The 6,508-nt window shown below is 39.1% G+C and overlaps 1 protein-coding gene across 1 annotated transcript in view; it reads left to right on the top strand.

The window, feature by feature from the left end:
• The first annotated feature begins 1,631 nt into the window (after window positions 1-1,631).
• The window catches only part of LOC139553396 (sodium- and chloride-dependent taurine transporter-like), a 41,375-nt gene continuing 36,498 nt past the window's right edge, over window positions 1,632-6,508 (top strand). Inside the window, exon 1 of the mRNA XM_071365678.1 lies at window positions 1,632-1,834. The gene's annotated coding sequence lies outside the window, so the exon portion shown is untranslated. The remainder of the gene's footprint in view (window positions 1,835-6,508) is intronic.

Below are 6,508 nucleotides of genomic sequence, written 5' to 3'. Positions count from 1 at the left end.
GATTTGTTCGATAATGTCCGTTATTTATGTCCAATTAGCTACTTTGGTTAGCGCGTTAGCGGTAAACAATTCCAAAGTCACAAAGCACATCCACTATAACGTGACGAAATGTCCAAAAGTTCCGTAACAGTCAGTAGAAACATGTTAAACGATGTACTGAATCAATCTTTAGAATGTTGTTAACATACATCTTGAATAACGTGTGTGCCTTTCCAAATCATGTCCAATCAATTGAGTTTACCACAGGTGGACTCCAATCAAGTTTTAGGAACATCTCAAGGATGATCAATGGAAACAGGATGCACCTGAGCTCAATTACGGTCTGAATACTTATGTAAATAAGGTATTTCTGTTTTTTATTTTTAATACATTTGCAAAATGTCTAAAAACCTGTTTTCGCTTTGTCATTATGGGGTATTGTGATGTCACTATGGGGTATTGTGATGTCATTATGGGGTATTGTGTGTAGATTGATTTAATCCATTTTAGAATAAGTCTGTAACGTAACAAAATGTGAAAAAGTGGAAGGGGTCTGAATACTTTCCAAATGCACTGTATAGTTCTGATACTGTCCTTATCTCACAACAAACATTTAATTCAAAACGACCTTAAAAGAAAAACTATTTTAAAAAATTAACATTCTGAGCAGTCTTGTTTTTTATCTATAAGGAGCTTTGAGTGTAGGCCAGGGTAACGCCACACCCTTTAGAGCTGTACACCAAGACCGACTCATATTCTATATTTGCAGAGCGTCTTGTGCATCTACTCACGTTCTTCCTGTACTCTCTTCTTCTACTGATATGTTGGCGGAAGCACACTTCCTGTTTCTGAACAGTATTATAATAATAATACATTATTACCGTCTATTTGGTTATGAAAATACAGGTGTTCCCTAAGCCTATAATTTACTGGTAAGGACACATACAGTATAGAATGATCCCGTGAAATAAATGTTAAAAACATTTTGTTCCAAGATGTTACATGCCATTGTTGGCATTGTATAAATAAATAATAGAATAATAAATGACATAAAAGCAAAGACATACCCGTTCCATTAAGATACATATCGTATGTCTCTCCTTACTGACTGTCATTGGGTCTCTGAGTTGTTTCCTCTGTAGGCCCAGTCAAACGTTCATATATGGAAGTCACTCAGAACACATTTTGCGTTTTGAATGCATAGCATGCTTCCTGCTCTAAAACACATGACATCTTGTTCTTGATAATTGCAAATAGGGTTACAGTAGACTGAATAGGTATGCTTATATCAACATATTACATATCAATGTGTGCGTCATAGCTGACACTGCAGAACTTTCTTACAGACGAACGTGATTGTTTAAAATGCCTCTGCAAAATGCAAAACAAGCACAAATGTAGGCATAAAATAAAAAGTTAATTAATTGAATTCTACTTGCAAAAGTGACAACTTTGTTATCGTGTATTCATGGCATGCAAAGGTTTGGCTTTTTCTGTGTGCTTTTCCATTCCAACCCGACCGCTTGGTGTGCGCGCGTGCGTACAGCCCAACGTGCGTGCACGGCATGCGCTCAGAGACAGACTGAAAGAGAAAATGATGTTGCAGCGTAGAGCTAGCGCGCCTATGATTCGAAGGGAACCTGCCTCTTTAAGAAGACGCTCTCCTGTTGCATAGGGAGGCTGGCCCGGTGTTTTTCCACTAATGCTCACCCATTTTAAGAGACAAAGGTCAGAAAGAAAACCTTATAAATAAAATTTACCGCCGTAATTCTCACTATTCAACACCCGTCCGCCGTACTACACTGAGAAAACAGATACAATTTAAAGGAAATAAAAGGAATTCAAGTCAATACAGGTAGGCTAACGGATCATCATCATAATCATCATCACCAATATATCCCTACCTAGGCTACATCTTTATGAGCTATATGCAAATGATTTGTAGTGCAACCGCTATTAGATTCATTATAATCATTAATTTTTTTCCCGATAGTGAATTTGATCATCTCTGTGTTTCACAATATATTGTTTAATCTCAAGTTTTTGGCGTGGTATGCCTAAAAAGTAACCTTTGAGCGTCAATCATTGATGCATGTTCAAAGACGGTCATATTAAAATTGTTCTCTTACATTATTGATAACAGAACGTTTAGAACACATTTCTGTAAGGGTTGAGTTTTGAGTCTTGTTATGTCGACCTCATGCAAATATCCTCGCATGAGAGAAGAAGGGATGAAGCGTAAATTTGTCTCCAAGCTCAATCAAATAATGCTTTAACTTATTATTTTGTGACAACCTTAGGCTACCGTGAAAAAACTTAATAGGTTTACACAATAGTTCACTTGAATGTTATTCCACTGTTAATGCGTGGGTTTCATTTAGGCTCTGGATTCTTTCCCTCTTTCTGCCACCATCGATTAATGACTAACTAAAGGAACAGAACAGTGAGAGAAGCAGTAACGGAGATGCTTTGAATAATCAGCCTACACGTTGTGTGCCTCATGTTACATGTCATAGATCAACTCCTGTTTGTACTTTCTAGATGCTGTGTGTGTACCCTATATTTTGACTATTGTTCCCGCAATCATTTAGATAGATAGTAGACCAGACTCTTTCTGTCAGTAGCTCATAGGCAGCAACACTCCAGCCTGGTCTCATGGACTACGCGTAACATAGTAAATATAACGCCAAGGACCCCTCAAATTAGGATGATATGTTACGTTTGGTATGGTTACATTCGACAGAAGGTTACTTAAGGCAAAAAAACGAAAGTAGGGTGGTTAGTCGGGGTGGATGGGTAGGTGTATATCACGAACATCTAGTAACCCAAAGGTTACGTGTTCAAATTTCATCACAGACAACTTTAACATTTGAGCTAATTAGCAACTTCGCAACTACTTACTACTTTTTAGCTACTTTGCATCTAATTAGCATGTTAGGTAATCCTTCCCCCAACCCCAACAACTAACACCTTGCCTAGCTAGCGTTAGCCACCTAGCTAACGTTAGCATTAGCCACCTAGTCACCTAGCTAACATTAGCCACAACAAATTGGAATTTGTAACATCTCATACGTTTTGCAAATTCGTAACACATCATACGAAATGAATGATGGACATCCATAAATTAATACATACCATACAAAACTTATATTTTGTCCTATATTTATATTTATTTAAATCCCAGGCCCCCGTCCCCGCAGGAGGCCTTTTGGTAGGCCGTCATTGTAAATAAGAATTTGTTCTTAACTGAATTGCCTAGGTAAAAAAAAATGTTTAAATAAAATAAATATGAATTGGAGTGGGTAGGATTTACGTTTACAATATTACGTCTATCCCTGAGTCCAGGTCGCAGCAGCCAGCCTACACTGAGATGCGTTTAATAGCATGCCAACACTTTGTGTGCCACGACAGTCACTCAAGTTTCAGACATTTAATTGACATACATTAACTCCACACTATCCCCCTTGTAGTTCATTTTATGTGCGTAATTTCTTGTCGTGTATTGTGCTCTCTCCCTGGCTCAGACTATGTGTCATCAAGACCATTTCGATCGTTTCTGATGAATAGCAACTCCGATAGACGAGTTGATCTTTGATCCTGGTAGAAGGCTGGCAGGGGACATCAATAATTGAGGTGGTGTGTGGATGAACTGAACATAAAAAAGGGACAAGTCTTATCATTGTTGTCATGGAGGTCTGTGGTCGTGTAGCCTGCCTGCGTTATAGCTGGTAGAATAAATTATCCTTCAATCGATAGTGGGTGTCATTGTGTGATCAGACGATTATGCCATGGATAGGTTATGGTTGGCATGGTGTTGTGGTGTAACAACGCCTGTTATTGTCTGTCTGATGAAGATGTGAAATAAATTATGATTCAAAGACTACCTCAGACAGTCATCGCACCTGGGCTTTGTTTAACAGCTTCGTTGTCTCGCTTTGTAGACATGCAATCATTTTACTAAACGAAGAAAGCTACTTTCTATGTCATTTCTTACATTATTTTCGGGCATTTTCTGGTCTGCCTTTTCCAGTGCCTATGCACAGCAACGTGACTGAAGACACACCTCCAAGAGTTTAAATCCGTCCGTGCGTAGCCTAACAGCGATTAGTGTAACATTGTGTCCTATGAAAGCCTATTATAAAAATTATATTCCCTTATATGCTGCCCGCATCACCTAGTTTGTGCGTAGCTGGGAATGAGAGAAAATAGCTGTGGGTACACTATTTCCCAGCATATCATGGATAGACTACAGGTAAAATACTAGCCTACACTAAGGTTGTGTAAGGTTTCGTTTGCAGGTCTCTTTAACTCTGGGGGTGAATGGTTGAATACATGTCGGTGTAAAGGCTTATTCTTTCTGAGGCTATAATTGGAACGGCTGAAGAACAAAGACAAGTCATTACGTTGATTGTGTCGGAGCCTGCCGTTCGAGCGCGCGCGCCCTTCAGGAAGGAACGTAGAAGCAGACTAGCCTGTACTGTACTAAAGGGCTTGTGAAATGCATAGATAAGCCCCTTATCTGATGATTGTAAGGAAGTGGAGCGCAACGTTGTTGCCAAGTTTGTTTTTGCTTTACTTTGACTCGGCGCAGAGCAGTAATGTTATCCTATCACATGGACAAAAGCAAATAATGCCATCACTATTTAGTTTACCTTTATACTGTATGTCCAGTTTCCTTGCAAAAAAATGACCTTTTCCTCTTGATGTGCACGGTCTTTGGGATTTGCTCACCGATTCAATAAGAGCTTTTTTTTTTTACGAGGTGATTGTGGGTATTTCCAAAATAGTTAACAGTGTCAATAAGGTCTAATGAGGTTGAACGATTTCTAGGTTACTGTAATGGTGATTTAGATTGAACTGAGGTCTGTAGGAAAACATCTGAAATCCATCCAGTCTTCTTTTCCTTCCTACTGTAAGTCCTCTATGACTCCTTTCTTTTCAGGAGCTTAGTAGTCACTTGTTGTCAACACACATGGATAGGTGAAAATAGGAGTTCAACTATCAACGATAAAGCAATATCCCCACTGAGGGTGTCTTCAAGCTTTGTACAACATTATTTGACCCAGTCAGGTACTTAGTGTAGACATCATGTTTTTTTTTTAACCTTTATTTAACTAGGCAAGTCAGTTATTAAGAACAAATTCTTATTTACAATCATGGCCTAAGAACAGTGGGTTAACTGCCTTGTTCAGAGGCAAAACAACATATTTTACCTTATCAGCTCGGGGATTTGTTCTTGAAACCTTTCAGTTACTAGTCCAACGCTCTAACCAATAGGCTACCTGTCGCCCCAAGGATGTTTTAACATGTTATGCCTACAGACACCAGCTGAGTATTGTGTGTGTATCTCTCTCTCTCTCTCTCTCTCTCTCTCTCTCTCTCTCTCTCTCTCTCTCTCTCTCTCTCTGTCTGTCTGTCTCACTCTCTGTCTCTCTCTCTCTCTCTCTCTCTCTCTCTCTCTCTCTCTCTCTCTCTCTCTCTCTCTGTCTCTCTCTGTGTCTCTCTCTGTCTCTCTCTCTGTCTCTCTCTCTCTGTCCCTCTCTCTCTCTGTCTCTCTCTCTCTGTCCCTCTCTCTCTCTGTCTCTCTCTCTCTCTGTCTCTCTCTCTCTCTCTCTCTCTCTCTCTCTCTCTCTCTCTCTCTCTCTCTCTCTCTCTCTCTCTCTCTCTCTCTCCCCCCTTCTCCCTCCCTCGCCCCTTCTCCCTCCCTCCCCCTCTCTTTGTATTTTGGAGCATGTGACAAATTCAATTGGTTTTGATCTATCACAAGACATCTAGTGGCCCTTTGGGGTACTTCAAATTACCAAAGGTGTCTGTAATAATCTCTGGCCCTCTGTGTGCCAAAGACATGAAATGTGATGATTTTGAAATAAAAAAATCGAATGACAAAGCTGTAAAACATTATCCTAAATATAAACCATCAACTTAGTGAATACCATTGGTGTTTAATATGAGGGTTTCAGCATGAATGATCCTTTCTATATTTTTTACACTCTTATATTTGACAGTTGTGAAATAAGTTAATAGTTGGACGAGTTACAGAGGTAATTAAAAAATAATTACATTGTCGATTAGATGCTTTTTTTCATTAATAATGCTATTTTCTCTTGAACCATAAACACGTGGACAATATGGACACAGATTTAAAACATTTTATACTATATATGAATAATAACACATTTAATAAAAGTTATTCTAGTACAAATTACCAAAGTTTCGATAGATTACCATAGAGTTTCTGTTACTTACCAAAATTACTAAAGAATTCTTTAGTAAACGTTGGTAAATTACCGGTAGCTTTGCAACCCTAGGCATGCTCAGAGGAGCTAACACAAGGCTTCAGGTCTTAGACAAGGCCTCTCAGTAACATTGCATTGTGATGCATTATTTTCAATTGAGTTTGTCTGGCACAATAGAACCAATCACAAAACTGCCCAACTCCAACGTCTCTGGCACTCCAGGCAGGTTAAAGCCAACGCTGGCATTTTTCAAATACTACTTGAACCCAGGTCTGCTGCAAGGCTGTGTCACC

This window comes from Salvelinus alpinus, chromosome 2 (assembly GCF_045679555.1).
Source record: "Salvelinus alpinus chromosome 2, SLU_Salpinus.1, whole genome shotgun sequence".
Classification (NCBI taxonomy): Eukaryota; Metazoa; Chordata; class Actinopteri; order Salmoniformes; family Salmonidae; genus Salvelinus; species Salvelinus alpinus.
This window is presented reverse-complemented; position numbering and strand designations above follow the sequence as displayed.